Raw genomic sequence first — 18,785 nt, 5'->3', positions numbered from 1 at the left:
TGGGGACCTTGCCTTACATTACCCACCTTGGTCAAATTGGGCGGCTTTTTTGCTGCCACTCAGAAATCAGGCATGAGAACCTGGCGATAAATTCAGAGCCTCTCCCTACCTTCTGGTTCATTGAAATCCCATGCAGGTCTTTTCGGGGGAAGTGGGGAGGTGGGGGAGGGAGAAACTAACAGCAATGGTGACTGTATAACACCACTCAAAGGGAACAAACATCAGAATTTCAGGTGATAGGATGCATGGGATGGTGGAAGTTACAGCAAAATATACATATATATTGAGGGTTCTGGGGGTTGCAGGGTTGGGATGGGAGTGGATAGGGGGAGCTGATATGAAGGTATCACAGTTGATGATGGCAGCAATTTTACAATTATGTTTGATCCAATAGAACTATGGATTTAAATACATAAGCTACCACATAACTACACTTGAAGGAATATTTTAAGAGATTTCTTGTTAACTTCTGTAGCAAAGTTCCACCAGAAACAAAGGGAATATTTTCAACACTCCCCTTTTTTCCTTTCACCCCTTATACAATTTGCTTATAAGGTATTAATATCTATTCCATTCTCTTAAATAACTCTTAGGTAAGGTGGCAGTAACTTGTAACCCTTTGAATTCTCTATAACATGGACCAAACTTAAATACAGTGTCAAAGGATTTCCAGAGTCAGTTCTGATTATTAGTGGCAATTCTGTACTTCTTGATATTATTACATGTCTCAAATCTTCACCCCATATTTTCTGACATGCATTAAAAATGTCATAGCTATGGCCGACTGCAAATACAGGCACTAATGAAAACTGCGTTACTATGATTTTTAATGCATTTTTTTCATGGTCTTTCCCCCACGCTGTTATAACGCCATGTACTGCTGTTGGAACAGAATAGCCTGGAACAGGACCTTTTGTTCCATAGTATTTTTTATTTAAAGAAATTCCCACTACTCGATGTGCTCCTGTAAAGCAGTGGTTCACAACCTTCCTAATGCCACGACCTTTAATACAGTTCTTCATGATGTCACTGACCCCAACCATAAAATTATTTTGTTGCTACATCATCACTGTAAGTTTGCTACTGTTATGAATCATAATGTAAATCATAACGTGTTTTCTGATGGTCTTAAGTGACCCCTGTGAAAGGGTCGTTCGATTCCCCAAAGAGGTCATGATCCACAGGTTGAGAACCATGGCAAAGTTAACCAAATGAGCAGAGGCTCCAATGCCAGCAGTCGCTTGGGAAGATAATCCTTTGTAGCCAAAGTCATATAATTTCTATTCAAGACCATTTAAGTTGCAGATGTTTCTAACACACATTTAGCCAATATTGTTTTCTATTCCCTTGACTTTGTGGCTACTGGGATTGGATCCCAAGACTACACAAGTATAGTCTCAATCCAGTATTGTAGATGTGTCTACTGATTTTGAGTGACCTTAGCACAATGTTGTATGGCAGCAATTGAATGATCTTCTAGCCCCTGCTTGAAAATCTGACCCCAGTTGAGATGAAATGTCCTCTGTCAGAGAGGTTTGTAACACGTACACATAAAGCAGGTGATTTATGTCCCATGAGCACTTGGCAGGCTCTCTATCTTGTTGCTTGGGAGACCAGCTCAGACTATTGCACACCCTGAGGGTAAAAGCCTTCCTTCATCTTGGTGTTCATCAAACATTAGTGGACACATACTATATTTGTCCTTTTGTGATCAACTAACTGCATGCAGCATAATGATTCCCAAGTCCCTTCACATCATGTGGTATTTCATAATGCCATCCCTGTTTTTCAGAAATGCATGGTATTCTATTGTGTGTATGTATCAGAGTTTCTTTATACAGTCTCCTAATAATAGGTATTTGGACAGTTTTCAGCTCACCCAACATGGCAGAGTCTCTTACAATAAAATTTCTTAGGATAACCTTTACTACTCTCAAAGCATTGACATGATTTGTGTTGTGATGTAAAGTCAATCATCATTGACATTTTTCTCACCAATGCAATTTTCAGTTTTCTTAGAAGGATTAATCCTTAGCCCCATGACAACCATATGCCCACCCAGAAATGACACAAGATATAACCTGTACAACAATAAGTAAACAAACAAAAATAAAAGCAGTCCCACCATTCTCCATAAACTTCTGATCTGACCTCTACTTGGAGTCTATCTTTGAGATCTTCAAGACCTTCCTTAAAATGCTCAATTCATCTAAAAACCACTATTTTATATCGAGCAGCCAAAGTTTCATGTCCCCTTGAGTTTCTTAAATACGCGATAATAGCCTTCGGTTCAAAATACTTTTCTTCCACACAGTACAAAACACAGACCGTGCTTTTCATTCTTTCTTTCTTTTTTAAAGACTCTCTAAGGAAACTAAGACAACTGTATTGCTTAGAGAACTTGTTTGCAGCAATCCACTGATTGACCAAACATATGCATATACATTTTATTTGGAATAAACCCTTGCATACAGAATCTGCTTTGCTACCAAGCTCACTGGCTCCAACTGGATGCTAGGCTCTTCTACCCAATGGGAAAATAAATAAATCAGTAAGGGACCTTCATCCCTCTCCTGCCTCCCTAAATTTTGATTTTGGGGAACATGCATTGGGCACTGTCTCAAACAATTTAAGTAAATACATGTTTGTTGGTTTTCTTTTTGTTCTCTTGATTACCCATCTGAAAAAATTGGCAGCCTGTACCTTGGTTGACTATCTTCTGTGAGCCCAGCACAGCTGTCTCACTGGGTTATCTCACTGAGTGCCCCTCATACAGTAATACATGGTGTGTCCTCAGAACTCAGACCTTTCAGCTCCATGCAGGCTGTGCTTATGGATGTTTCCCTGGTCATGGTGACTCTGCTCTGGAACTTTGGTGGGTATCTTGTTCCACCATTACTAGTGTAGATCTCTCCCATCCACTCAAACCTGTGTCCAGGGGTCTGCTTCACCCAGTCAATAAGGTAACTGGTGAGTATCCAGAATTTTTGCAGGAGATCTTCACTGAAGCATCCCGCTTCTTCACTTCAGCACCAGATTGGACCAGCTGGACCTCAGAGTCAATGCCTGTTGAGTGAAGACAGGTGGACAAAATCAATCTAGAGTAGCTACAACCACTTCCTCCTCCCTGAGACCGGTGACTTCTTTCCCGGTAGCTGCCACCACCAGGAAGAGGATTCTCAAGATCCAGTCCATGGTGTGAGAGCTGTCTCCTCAGCGTTTCTGTCCGGGAGGGTATGCTAGTTAAACGATCCTTCAGGAAACACAACATACTCATATTTGATCTAGTAGATCTCTGATTGTTTGCACATCCATGTGGTGGAGTATTTAAAAGTAAGGCTTGTGATTAATAAATTACTTGTCATGAAGAATTCTATCTATCATGCAATCCCTAATATCCAATCAACAAAGCTGTATTTTTCAACTTTTGAAACTTTGTGACAACTTTCTAAAAACTTTGTATTTCAATCACTCATGGAAATTATAGTGCCTCCTGATTTTTCATGTGATTAATTATGACTAATTAATTATGACTCCTGATTTTTCATGTGATTAATTATTAATTAATTATGAGACTGCAGCAGTTCATTAAATTTTTTCATTTTTTCATCTTAAACTTCAGTAAACTTTAAATTAGTCTTCCTTGGCAGCCTATGGATATTAACTTTTCACTGACTTTGAACGTTGTATTTCAGGATGAAATGATTTGGATAATGAATACAAGATCATTTTTTCTTCAATTTTTCATTCCAGAAACAGTAAACCATAGAATTATGGATCCCCAAAACATCAATCCATTTAAACATCCACTTAAAGTTTTGCATACCCAAGATATCAATATTCAGCATTCTAGTGATTTATGGAAATTCCAAGTGTATTGGAGGCATACTTCATAATTCCACAGTCTTATTTTATAGACATTAATTTCTTTAGCATCTTGTGTTATTTAGTTTTTACCTTGACTTGGAGGAATGTTAACAGAGCAAATCTGCTTTCCTCTCAAAAATCCATACCCATGTTGTTTTATGTCATTGATTGTAATCCCCACAATACAATAGCACTTCTCCCACTTACCCCCTGGTTTCCAATTTGTATTACTTTGTTTTTACTACTTCTCTGGCAGAGTATTTTGTACTTGGATAAATGCTGCCATTTTTTTTTCAAATGGTCAATCATCCTGAGTGTGTGTTCCCTAGTGGTTTGTTTATTTCTCACCATGCTATCTACGGTTCAGTGAAACATTGAGCAACTGGAATGAGATATGTCCCAAGCCTGAAGGCTTACTGAGGTCTAATCTCTCACGGATTCCACTAGTCTCTCTCCAACCAGTAAGCCTTGTCTTTTTAAAATGGTGTTCTACATATTTCACCACTTTATCCAGGCCTCCTACGGTAAGGGTAGGGAAATGTTTTTGTTGTATCTTTCGAAGGGCCATTTTTATATTTATGACCTTATTTGTGGGAGATACAAAATTATTATCTTAAAAGTTAGCCTGCTATAATTGGCCTGCAAACATTTTATTAGCCTGCAAACATTTAGTTAACCCATCCCTAATGTGAAGTTTGAACCTTTACCCCTTTTATTTATTTGTTTGTTTGTTTATTTCTCATGACCCCTTTTAGGTAGGTCGATAATGGTAGCCAGATAGCATCTTCTTCTTCTGGCCTCAGGATTTTGTAGGCTGATTTATGGGTGGTGCATTATTTCATTGGATTCAGTGTATCCACGCTATTCCACTGGATTTAGTCTGTGGTCATCTCGACTCTAATTTGTTTGGGGGAAGAGACAGGTGAATGGCTGTACCTTAAATGACTCCTCACAAGTTCTGAAGACTTCTATCACTGCTCAATAATGCAGAATTTACCACATTGTCTCTGTGGAATTCTTTGTGCCAACTCACCTTGATGTCCCAGAGTGGGTCATTCTTTCTGGTATTTCTCTACGTCTACGGAATGCCCATAATGTTGTCATTTATACTATAGCTTCTCACTTTAGTGCTATAGCATCAGCAATGAAAGTCCTGAAACCCTTTCTCCATCCATGTCACTAAGGGTAACCTTACCTTGATGAAGCAGCACTTTCCATGTTATATTTTGAAAATATTCTGAACTGGTGGCTCAACTTCCAGCAGCATACTGGATAATGTTCTATTGCTACCCGTAAAGTTTCCATTAGCTAATTTTTGAAGAGAAATCATCATGAGTTCTTCCTAGACTGTCTTACTAAAGGAAAGCCATTAAATTTCTCCAACAGTGAACCATATTATAGCTTCCAGAACCAAAGCAGTATTCAAGTCACCAGAAAATGAAGAAACAAAGGAGTGTTTTCATAACAGTACTAGAACTGACTGATGGGTGGGAGATACAGATAAAAAGAACGTGCTTATGTTAATTTTGTCCTAATACATTTAATTTTTTAAAGGGTATTAAATAAATGTTTACTAGTAAATTTATAGTTCAAATTAAATGCAATGCTGCAAGGTAAAAAACTACCAGAAGTTTACGTAAGAAGAAATAAGATACAAAAGTTTGTGTATGTAGTGTTGATTAAACAAACATTACCCATAAGTGAAATGGCACTGAATTATACTTATTAATGAAAACCATCTAATCTGGAGGAGAACAACAGGAATGATGATTCCAGGGGAGGGACATAGGGAGACAGGGCATAAAAAATGGGTGTTATCAAAGCCAGGGACAAAGGAACAAGAAGTTATCTAAAATCTATGGCAATGAGGATGTAGGGCTTGATCAAGAGCAATGTAACCAAGAGGAATTACTGAAACCCAAATGAAGGCTGAGCATGATAGTGGGACAAGAGGAAAGTAAAAGGAAATAGAAGAAAGGGCTAGGAGGCAAAGGTCATTTCTAGAGGTCTAAATACCGGCATGTACATATGTAAATATATTTATGATGATGGGGAAATAGATCTATGTATGTATATTTATAGGTTTAGTATTAAGGTAGCAGATGGACATTGGGGCTCTACTCAAGTACTCCCTCAATGCAAGAACACTTTGTTCTATTAAATTGGCATTTCATGATGCTCACCTTCCCAACATGATTTCTGAAGACAAACTGGGTGTATAAGCAAATGTTGAGAAGAGAGCAGATATTGCCTGGCTATCAAGAGATATAGCATCTGGGATCTTAAAGGCCTGAAGATAAGCAAGTGACCATCTAGATGAGAAGCAACAAAGTCCACATGGAAGAAGCACACCAGTCTGTGTGATCACAAGGTGTCAAAGGGATCAGGTATCAGGCATCAAAGAACAAATATCATATCATTGTGACTGTCGGGGAGTGCAAAGTGAAGACCCAAAGTCCATCTGAAGGCAACTGGACAACCCCTTACAGAAGGGTCGCTGGGAGCAGACAAGCCAGTCAGGGTGGAGTATAGCACCGATGAAACATACAACTTTCCTCTCCTGCCCCCCATTATCATGACCCCAAATCTACCTTACAAATCTGGCTTGACCATAGCATGTACACGGGTACAGGTAAGAGCTGGAAACACAGAGAATCCAGGACAGATAAATCCCACAGGATCAATATTGAGAGTAGCTATACCAAGAGGGGAAGGTGAAGGTGCGGGGAAATGGGGTACCGATCACAATGGTCTACCTATAACCCCTCCTAGGGGGCCGACAAGAGAAAAGTGAGTAAAGGGATACATCAGTCAGAGTAAGACATGACAAAGTAATAATAATTTATAAATTATTAAGGGTTCATGATGGAGTGGGGTGGGGGAATGAGAGGAGGAAAATGAGAAGCTGCTACCCAGGGCTCAGGTAGAAAGAAAATATTTTGAAAATGATGGCAACAAATATAAAAATGTGCTTGAGACAATAGATGGATGTATGGATTGTGATAAGAGTTGTACAAGCCCCCCAATAAAATGATTTTTAAGAAAAGAAAAACACCTAATCTAACATACCAGTCCAAAATTAATGCTAAAAAAACAAATAGTGCCTTCACAACACATTTGGAATATAAATACTCTATATCCTTGGAGCTCAAGGAATTTTAAACCATGCATTGCACTCATGAGTGTCTATGTGCCTGTGTTTCCATTCATTGTCAACAGTTTTTACGTGACAGGTAGGATGAGAATGATCATGATAATCTGCTTGTCAAAAAAAATGGGTCATTTAGGAAAATAATGAAGGGTCAGAGTCATGTATATATTTCTACTGCAAGCAGAGTTTACTAGTTTACTAGTTCCTCCTTTCAAGTTAGCAGTGATGATTAGAAAATGTAGGGAAGAAATGAAAAGTGAAATCTGTCGCTGGAGATGCTGAGAGCCAGTTAGAGAACATGCAGACTCCAACAGGAAATCCTTCTGATTTCTCTTCTGTGCCTTTCTAGGGCAGGGACCTGTGATGTTTTGGGTCTTTAGTGCCTCCTGCTGCTCTTTCAGGGGAGGTTTGTGTCTGGGCTCACATTGAGTCCCCAAAATGTGTACCTTGCACATAACACAGGACTGTGTCATGTACAGTCAGGGAACTCAGCTAAAGGGAGAACTGGTTCTTGTAATTGTCTTTGGAGATTAGAGAGTGGACTTCAGAAGGATGAGTGATACTATGTATCACCACCATAGCATATGTGGCCCCACCACTGCAGACCCTTCCCCAGGGGCCAGCTCCAGCAGTAGCTACTGGTGATGGAGTAACCAGAGACCATACAGGTGAGGGAGAACAATAGACTGTGCTTGACCAGACCTGGAAAAGACTCCTGAAGCAGCACCTGGGACAGTACACCTAGAAATAAAGAGAGAAGTTCCTGTCAGTCACATGCACTCACCACAGGCCCCATAAACCAGCTTTGCTATCTGAGACCCTCACCTTGGGGAACTGTCACCAGGCACAGAAGAACACAGAGCAACAGCGTCTTTGACCACAACTCTGCTTTTCCAGAGGAGCTACAGCACTGCCTGAAGATGTGCTGGCTTTCCCAGACCAAGGGTAGAATGTTACCTCCACATTTAGGGCTTGTCATGGCCACTGAAGTGGCCTTTCCCCAGGTGAAATGGGTGCTTCTGAAGCCTGAACATTCCTGCTCAGTCTGTCGAGTTATGCATGGCCACTGAATAACTGCTCAGAGATCTCACCTTGAATTAATTAACCAAGCTTACAGATTCATCCATTTTGGAAAATTATCCATACTTTTGACAGTGCAAGCAGTGGCACTATCTTTGAACGTGCTATTTTAAAGTTTATTTCCCATTCAGATTTCCACTTCGTTTTTATCCCTCATATCAATGTCTGCAAAAAGTTCCAGACCGAGGGTTGACCTCATCCATTTTCCTCCTTACTTCTAACCACTGTATAATCTCTAATGTATTCTAATTTTTTAAAGGTTGAAATACAATTAAAGAGTGGAACTCACATGGCTTCTCTTGAGCAGATTCTGCTGAGGGGAATAAGTAATGATTTGGTAAAAAACAAAAACCCAGAGGTTTAGTCAATATCCCGAGATTCAAGCACAGGACAGTTTCCCAGTTGTCAGTTGGAGATCACGGAATTGAGTATTTTCTCTCATGTAGGCTGGAATGTAATCACTTGATCCCAGTCACTGCAGCAGACTGCCTGCCATCTCATGGCATCTGGTGTTGGTGGGTGTCTGAACAATTTAAGATTCTGACTATGTGCATCTCTGCTCATTAGTCCAGGTCACTTTCTTTCTTTTCTTTTTTTCAGTCCAGGTCACTTTCATCTCTGTGTGTATAAGAAGTAGATTTATATACAAGAGCAATTGAACATTGAGAAAATGGCCCAGCCCAGCCCAGATCAAGTCCATAAGTCTGATATTAGCCTATATGTCCAACAGCAATCTATAAAGTCCTCTTCATACTCACGAAACACATGCAATGATGCCGAATTTAGAAGATCACAGGCCAGTGGGTAGCAAGTCTTTGCATCCAGTGTCATTGGAAACAGCTCTGGCAGGGGTCTCAGAATGGCTTCCCCAGCACCCAGGGCTGCACGGGATGGGTCAATTTGTCCTCTCAGCTGCGGTGTCTCCCAAGCTGTGAAGTAGTGAGAAAGAGTCTTTCCTGCCTCCAAGGATGAAATACTGGATTTCCCAGAATTCTCATGAGAAGGCCATGCCCACACAGAAGCCGCATTGGCTATGATCTGATTGACAGGCTAGACTCCACCCCTACATTCTTAATCATCAACTTGACAAATGATTATATAACTCCCACAGTAACCCTTTGTAAATAACGTTTTTATCACGTGTGCTACAAAGTACCCGTATATGCTGGCAGTTTCCTTCCACATTGAAGAAGCGTTGCTTGGGCTCTATAATCCATATGTTGTTTTTGTTTTTTCCCACTGCTCCAAATCATGGTCAGTAATTTAATCAATATACCCACAGAACTTTCCAATTTTTGGAACTTGGAAATTGTAGAAAAATAGGGGCCCAATGAAAGGGCTATCAAAATTATCCAGTTTTCTACTGTTGTAGAGAAATCAGGCATAGTTCTTTGCAGCTTAAAATGACAACTACTTGGTTATTTCATGACTTTGGGATGAAAACATTGGCATCAAAGAGAAGGTCTAATGCTGGCCAATGCAGTGCCTCCTTGCCAATCTTTATTGCTGGGTAAGACATCAGCTTCTGAGACTGTACTCATATATACTCCCACATATACTCTCTCATGCTGCCTAAGGCTGCAAGATGGGAGTTATGCCAGGGTTAAAGCAAAGATCTCGCTTCAGCACATGGGGCCTATATTTTATCCTGAGTGTGCAACTATATCGGGAATATTTCATTTAAATGATTTTGTTTTTATATTTAAATAGAAGACCCTCTTGAGCATCAGTGATTAAATAGTTTACTAAAGTGGCTGGGCTCTATACTCCGTGAATGTCATCCAGGAATAGAAGATGATGAGCTGTTGAGGAGTGCCACATTCTGAATGATTTTCAAAGAAAGACACTACATAATTAGCTAAAATCCGAATTACAAAATTGATGAAATGGGGAGATCTGATCTGATGTCTTCAAAGTTAGCAAGCAAGCATGTGGAATGTCGTGGTCCATCAACTATCATTAAGAATTGCAAGTTAAATGGTCAATAAATTAGTAACGCAAGTTTACTATTGTGCTTCTGCTTCAAAAGACAGACTGATACCATGAAAGACTGGTGAGGATGTAGAGTGCCAGAAACTACCAAATGTTACCGTCACATTAGAACAATCTGGCAGCTTTTTCACAACAGCGAATATAATTTTATAATATAATCAAGCTGCCATTCTCCTCAAATCATTTAAAAATAAAGCTACATAAACTATGCACAGTAATTATAAAGTGCTTTTATCCATAAGTTGAAATATACCAAACTCAACTCAGTGACATTGCATAGATGCCAAGTGAAAGTGACCCTATAGGACAGGGAAGAACTGTCCTTGAGTGTTTCAGATACTGTAACTCTCTAAAGGAGTAGAAATCCTCATCTGTTTTCATGGAATAGCTGGTGGTTTTGTACTGCTGAACTTGCAGCTAGCAGCCCAATGCATAACCACTACTCAACCAGGGAATCTATGAAAAGAGGGAAGAAGGAAAATCAACCGCTAAACTAGCATCCCAAAATGCTGATATCTGGAAGACTGAGTTCAGGCCTGCTTCAACTCCTCAACCATTCCTCCCAATGCACTCTTTGCCAAGACTCTTGAGAATTGGTGTTCAATAGGTAATGTATGTAAGTTAACAGCAGTTAAATTCTTCTACTTGTTATTGCCAGGTTGGAAATATGACATTTTTATTTCAAATATAAGATAAAACTTTACAACAGAGTTAATATAATTGTATACATTACAAAATAATTAGGGCATTTCAAGATGGAAAGCAAAACTCTATTAAAAATGTTCCTACTGAAATGAATAGAACAACTCTGAGGGTGGTACAGGGCAGCATACTAACATAAGTAACTTTCAGGTGATCAACGACTGTAAATCTAAAAGCAAAATAAAGTGCACACAGCAATGTTTTCTGTTTTATAAAGGTCATTACCATGGGTATGTGTCCCCAAGTTATGAAATCATTATACATCATTGAAAAATTGCAGAGTGTCATTGTAAAAGACATAACTGGAAATGCCTAATATGAAATGAAAATGTTCTCAATACATCAAAAATCTGGACAACTATGAACAATAAAATATATAACTTAGAATTGTATAAAAATATAAAGGATACAGGAGGGGTGAGTGGGGAGGAAAGGGGTTGGGATAAAAAGGAAAATCGGCTTCCAGGAACCGAAGCAGAAGGCAAATTTTGAGAATGATGAAGGCAACGAATGTATAAGTGTGTTTTACACAATTGATGTATGTATGGATTGCGATGAGTTATATGAGCCCCAATAAAATAATTTTTTTAAATGTAAAGGATACAATTAATATCCCTGAATTGATACCACTATAATAAATGATTTAATGAACAAAGTTAATGAGGAAAATGAAACAAACATCTCCTACATAAGCATTTTAAGTGTTCTATGTATTTACCCACTTAAAATAGTAAAAAATGAAGTTCTTCAGGATTTTACTGCAATTGGGTCCTAAATTAAACTAAATCAAATTAGACTAGACTAAACTAAATCAACTCAAACCGAACTTAATGACATATTGCGTTTGGTGAATCTGCTTCAAAATATATCTTTAAAATATTAATAATAAAAATATTACCTTGAGGAATATGGTGTACCTGACCCAAGCCATGGTATTTTAAATGATATCATAAACGTGACCCCTCATTCTCAACAATATGGTTTTTTATTTGTTTGGGGTTTTCTATTGCCTGTCAACTGATCCTGTGGACACCTCATGATAGCACAGATGGTGTTCTTCCATGTGGGTTAGTTGCTTCTCTGCTAGAGTGCTGCTTGTTTAACTTCAAGTCATTAGGACCCCAGATGCTATATCTTCTGATAGCCTGGCACTATCCGATTTCTTCACCACCCTTGCTTATGTGCCCATTTTGTGTTCAGAAATTGTGCTGGGAGTGTGAGCATCACAGAATGCCAGGATGGTCAGAGCAGAGACACAAAATCCATCTGTAGACAATAGGACATCTATTCAGAAGGGTCACAAGGAAAGGGATGAGTCAACCACAGCTCAAAATAGCACCAATGAAACACACAATATCCCTCTGGTTCCTTGATGCTTCCTCTTTCCCCACTATCATGACTCCAGTCCTTCCTTTCACTGCGGGCTAGACCAGAGCATGTGCACAGGTACATATAAGAGATGAGAGCCCATGAACACGGAATCCAAGAAAAGGAATGGGAGTAGCGATACCAGGAGGGTGGTGGGAGGGTGGGAAGAGGAGGGGAAGAAGAGGGAACTGATTACAATGATTGACACATAAACCACACACACCCCCTCTAGGACAAACAACAGAAACTGTGGGAAGTGAGACATGGTCGGTGTAAGATAAGAAAATAATAATACATAATTTATCAAAGAGTCACGCGGGTGTTGGGGGAGGGAGAGAAAAAAGAGGAAGTGATATTAAGGTGTCCATAAAAAGTAAATGTTTAGTAAATAATGATGGCAATGTATGTACAAATGTGCTTGATACAATTGATGTATGGATTGTTATAAGAGCTGTAAGAACAACCCAAGTCGATCTATGTTGACCGTCTCCCCAGAAGGCAATACAGAGGACAACACTGAAGATATAGCCTGGGGAGAGAGGTGGCTCTGTCCAGACCACACAGGACCGAACTAAGGGGGAGAGAGAGAGAAAGAACTTCATCATGACACATCAAGCCCCAGGGACGACATCATGCTCAGAGCATAGAGAGCACCGTAGGGCCTGCCCCACCACAAGACAAGACATTTTATCACTGACCCATAACAGTACAGGGGACAGCACTGGAGACATTGTGCAGGAAAGTGTACCTGATATGCCCCATGCACAGTGGGGTGAGAGGCAAAGGGAGTGTACCTGGACAGTAAGGGGAACAAAATAACCAAGTCATCAAAGAATCCTGAAAATAGACTTCTGGCCTGGGGTACAGGGCTTGTCACCTCTTCAGACTTGATCGGAAAAAATACATTAGGGTCAGCAGACAGACCTGGAACTATCTATTATTTTTTGTTGTTGCTTTGTTTTTGTTTTATTATGTTTTGGTTTTTCTTCCACCCTCTGTCTGTCTATATAAGATAGGCAGGATGAGCAATTCCAAAGAGAAACTACAGGACCGGCAGTTCAGGGGGGACATGGAAGAAGATGGGGGGGGGAGAGAGTGGGGAGCCAACAAACTCATAGACAAAGGGAAAAACAAGAGATCTAAAATTGATGGTGAGGAGGGTGTATAATCCCGAGTAGGGTTTTATGAAGAGCAATGTATCCAAGAGGAAATACTGAGAGCCAAATGGAAGGTGAGTATGATAGTGGGATAGAAGGAAGGTGAAAGGAAATAGAGGGAAGAAATAGGAGTCAAAAGCTATTTATAGAGGTATAGCTATGGGTCTATAGATATGTAAATATATTAATTTATAATGAAAGGAATAGAAGCCAATGAACATATATTTATATGAAAAGGTGTAAGATAGCAGATGGAATTTGGGCCTCGCTCACGGCCTCCCTTAACCCAAGAACACTTTGTTCTGATTACCTGGCTCTCTTTGATACTCACCTTCCCGACACAATTGCTGAAGACAAAATGGGTGCATAAGCAAATGTGGTGAAGAGAGCGGATGGTACCCAGCTATCAAAACATATAACGTCTGTAGTCTTAAAGGCTTCAAGTCAAACAAGCAGTCATCTAGCAGGGAAGCAAATGAGCCCACATGGAAGAAACACACCAGCCTGTGTGATCATGAGGTGTTGATGGGATCAGCCATCAGGTCTCAAAAGATCCAAAACAAACAATTATATTGATTTGAGAGAGGGGGGTTGGAGTGGAACCCAAATCCCATCTGTAGATAATTGGATACCACCCACACCCTCAGAAGTAGTATAAGGAAGGGATGATTCAACCCAGGTGCAGTATAGCACCGACAAATCACACATCATTCATCTAGTTCTTGAATACTCGCTCCCTACCCGCAAGGCCGTAACCCAGTTCTACCTTACAAATCTGGATAGACCAGAGAATACATATTGGTGCAGCTAAGAGTGCTCGACACATGGACTTCAGGAAAGATAAACCCCTCAGGAACAATAATGAGAGTAGTGATGTAATGAGGCTAGGTGGATGATCAGGTAGGGGGAAGGGTAAAAAATGGGGGACCTATCATATGGCTGGATATATAGCCGCCCCACCTCCAAAGGGGATGATAACAGAAATGTGGGTGAAGGGAGACAACGGACAGTGTAAGATACAAATTAACAATAACAAAATATAATTGAGCATACTCTGGTTTCTCTTCAGATCGTATAAATCTTTTGCCTTTTACTAAAGATTTCCATGGAGAGGAACAATTCTGAGTCATAAACTAATTTTTTGAGGCCATGAACTTACAAGGCTTACTAAAAAAATTGTATGTATATATATATATATATATATATATATATACTTGATCAAAGGATATATATATATAATTGATCAAAGGAGATATATATATTTGATCAAAGAGGGAGAGAGGGGGAAAAAGAGGGTTTTATAAGAAGAGCTTTAGTAGAAAATGTTTTGGAAACCATGGCAACATATGCACAAATATGTTTGATACAATTGATGTATGGAATGTTAGAAGAGCTGTAAGAACTCTTCTGACATTCCATACATCAACTGTTCTTACAGTTAGAAGGGCTGTAAGAACAATAAAATAATTTATAAAAAAAAATAAATAAAGAAACTTCGCCAGAATTGCCTTGACAGCTTAGTTATGTAGACTTGGAAGTTAGAATAATTTTTAGAATCAGAATGCATTAGTTTTCAATCTCATACACGCTATTTATAAGTTATGTAAGCACATGCAAGATACTTAACTGCTCTGAAATTCATTTCATTAATGTATACAATGAGGATTAAAAGTTTGTAACATTTTTGGCAGTATTCAACAAAATTATGTATTGCAAATACAATAACAAAAATTATTTTTTAATTTAAAAAATGATTTTATCAGGAGAGCAAAATGAGGGCCCATAGATTGGGGGAAAACATCTGTCATTTAATAAATTGCTGAATTTTATCAGTGCAATTGCCTTATACCCTAGAGGAAGACTGACAATGATTTTCTCTTTTGTTTCTTTGCTTTTTTGTTTCTTTCTGCTCTTTGTGTGTTTTTGTTTGTTTGGGGTTTTGGTTTTATCATAACATGACCGCAAAAGTAAATCAGAGTTATTAAACCCATGGGCTAGCTGACAGACATCCTCAAACTACGGCCCGTGGGCCACATGCAGCCCGCCCAGGACATTTATCCAGCCCACCGGGTGTTTTTGCCCCATTTGTTTTACTTCAAAATAAGATATGTGCAGTGTGCATAGGAATTTGTTCATAGTTGTTTTTGTTTTTTTTTTAAACTATAGTCCAGCTCTCCAACGGGTCTGAGGGACCTTGAACTGGCCCTCTGTTTAAAACGTTTGAGGACCCCTGGGCTAGCATATGGATTTTGGGCTCCTACTTAGTTCTTGCCCCAATCCAAGAATAGTTAGTTCTTAAAACATGGCCCTGCTCGATTCTCGCTTTCATGAAGAAATCACTGAATACTTCATGAAGACCACCCCCCAGGCTTTCTTGGGTCACCCCCGGACTCCACTAGCTTCACCTCACATTGGACACCTGCAAACACAGAGGCACCGTGATTAGATGGCACACATACAAACAAATGCACTCACAATTATACACACAGCAGCAGGGTGTACAACAATTACCATGTAAAATGGCCAGAATGAATGCCACGTTTGGTGTAAAATTCATTATGAGTCTTGTGGACTAGCTTCTGGGCAGAAATGGTAACACCAGAGACCCCAGAGACTGGGACTGTCCTCTGAGATCTCCCACATCAGGGGGTCTGACTGGTTTATCAGTGGCAGAGAGCTGCATTTTCATGTCCTCTGATATTTAGAAGCAGATGAGTAGAGAATATGGGCAAGAGTTCTCCCTCAGACTCAGAGAAGCACAAGCACTCTCAAGGGAAAACAGAGCTCTGAGACATGTACTTTATTGTTATATATGATTTTGTAAGTAGTTTTCACTCTATAAGCTTTACATTACACACACCAACCTTTGTGGTGTGAGAGCTCACAATGAATCCTCTCTTGTCCCTCTTTTTTTTTTTTAATTTTTATGACCCCAGTTCTACCTAACAAATCTAGCTAAACTGGAGAACACACATTGGTACAGATAAGAGCTCTTGACACAGGGAATTCAGGACAGATAAACCCCTTAGGAACAGTAATGGGAGTAGCAATATGAGGAGAGGGGAATGGTTGGGGAGGAGGGAGGGAGAGAAAGGAAGAACCTATCACAAGGTTGGCTGTATAGCTCTCCCCAACCCCCGAAGGAGATACATAACAGAAATGTTGGTGAAGGGAGACAAGAGACAGTGTAAGATATAAAATAATAAAAGCAATATATAATTGATCAAGAATTCAAGAGGATGGGATGGTGGGAGAGGGAGGGGAAAAAGAAGAGCTAATACCAAGAGTTCAAGAAGAAAATGTTTTGGAAATGATGATGGCAACATATGTACAAATATGCTTGATGCAATTGATATATGGAATGTTATAAGAGCTGTAAAAGCCCCCCAGTCAAATTATCTTTTAAACAAATAAATAAAATATCTATCTAATGCTTATGATCAAACTCACCCACTCTGCTATGCAGTCAGTACTCTAAAAAATGTGTTCACAGGTTAAAGGAGTCTTAATGATCACAAACCAAAATCATAGTTCCCCTTTCTGACTCTAAATTACACTGCCACTAAATTACATGAAGTTACACTTCAGGGGCTAACGAACCCAGGATGGGCAGGAACACCACAGGCTGCGGAGAAGGGTGAATGGCAGGTTGGCAGGTCAGGTTTGTGACTAGACAGGAAAATGAGTCCAAAATGGGCAGGTCAGATGGCAGGCCATTGGCTTAAGTCCAAAGAAGCAAAGGTTGCCAAGTTAGATCCAGCAAAAAGCCTCTCGTCCCTCTTAAGATGTAGATACCCATGATGATGGTGACCGGCGCCATCGTTTGTTTCTTGCATAGGAACATTATTGGTTTTCTTGCCATCCAAGAAATCCCTCCATTTTTGTGATATATACAGCTGTGGGCATGAGGTTGTTCAGAAAGCATGTAGAATTGCATCCTCTTTCTTCTGTCATGATCATGAAAACTGGATATTTATCACTCGAGGTCATCTTCTCAAAGAGTCAGTTTTTGTTTAATTGACTTACTGATGGTGTTCATTCTATTTCATTTACTTGAGATCTTATATTAATTATTTCCTGGCACCCCTACCCCTTCCCCTGTAAACCTGGGCGGTGGCACACTCATCTTTCTCTAATTCCATTAGATGCAAAATGAGGTCATTAACGTCAGTTTGATTTCGACACTATACAGGTGGTTGTTGCTACAAATAGCCCACAAGGTTCTCTTCGGTTGAATCCCACAGTTCTGTTGTGCTTTCATTTTTTGTTCAGTCCAATACAGCCATCCAGGATATAAAATTCAATCAATACATATCATAACTATTAATAATACAAATACACAAAACTACTTTTGCACCAATCTTTGTCCATTTTACATGGTAATCATTGTAGACCCTTGCTGTGTGTGTTTAATATCGAGTACATTTGTTTGTGTATGTGTCCTCTAATCGTGGTGTTTCTGTGTTTGTAGGTGTCCAGTGTGAGCACCATCTGTGGGCGATCTGAGAAAGTCGTGGTGGTGGTGGGGTGTCTCGGAGACTCTCCTGTGCAGCGTCTGGATTCACCTTCAATAGTTGTGAAATGCATTGATCCCATCAGGCTCCAGTGAAGGGCCTGCAGTGGGTTGTATACATTAGTTATTCTGGTGGGACTACATTATACACAGACTGAGCAAAGCGTCAATTCACCATCTCCAGAGACAACTCTAAGAACACTCTCTTTCTGCAGATGATTAGAAAGAGCATGAATGTCGAGGAAATGATCATGCATTAATGTAAGAGACACAATGTTGGAAGTCAGTGAGAGCCCAGACACAAACCTCCTCTGCAGGGAAGAGACTGGACTCCAGGGGGAGCTCAGGACCCGAAGAGCACAGGATCAGGCCAAGGAGCAGTTGTAGATGGTTTCAGTTTGGGGATTCTGCTCTGTCTCACTGTTTCCTAGATAATCTCTCCATTTTTATTTACTGGTTTTGTAGTCTTCCCTGGTGTTTCCAAATTCAAAAGTGGTATTGTAAAAGTAGGAAATATTCTCACCTGCAGTAAAAGCGCCTGTGCCTTATGGAGGGAAAAAGACCCGGACAGGTGCCCCCAGCACCAGAGTTTTGATAAAGCTCAAGGATAGATTTTATAATCAGACTCAGGGCCACTGAGGTTTCTACATGATGCAAATGATGAAGTGTACACACATGTCTGAAAGGTTGGTGGTTTAAACCCACCCAGTGATGTCTTAGGACACAGGATTCATGATCTGCTCTGTGTTGTTAGGTGTCATCGAATTGCTTCCGGCCCATAGTCAATGTACAATTGAACCAAACACTGCCCGGTCCCGTGCCGTCGTCATAATTATTGCCAGGGTTGAGCCCACTGATGGAGCCATTGTGTCAATCAATCTTCTCAAGAACCTTGCTCTTTGCTGATCTGTCCAGACCCACACGATGAGGTCCAGACCCAAACTATGAGGGAGAG

The 18,785-nt window shown here is 40.0% G+C and overlaps 1 non-coding gene across 1 annotated transcript; it reads left to right on the top strand.

The window, feature by feature from the left end:
* Window positions 1-14,366: 14,366 nt before the first annotated feature.
* Window positions 14,367-14,482, top strand: LOC142428296 (U5 spliceosomal RNA). Its single transcript, XR_012780220.1, has one exon. It is a non-coding gene; the product is annotated as a U5 spliceosomal RNA (small nuclear RNA).
* The last annotated feature ends 4,303 nt before the right edge of the window (window positions 14,483-18,785 follow it).

This window comes from Tenrec ecaudatus, chromosome 15 (genome assembly GCF_050624435.1).
Source record: "Tenrec ecaudatus isolate mTenEca1 chromosome 15, mTenEca1.hap1, whole genome shotgun sequence".
NCBI classification, from domain to species: domain Eukaryota; kingdom Metazoa; phylum Chordata; class Mammalia; order Afrosoricida; family Tenrecidae; genus Tenrec; species Tenrec ecaudatus.
Note: the sequence above shows the minus strand (reverse complement) of the source record. Positions and strands in the feature narration are given on the sequence as shown.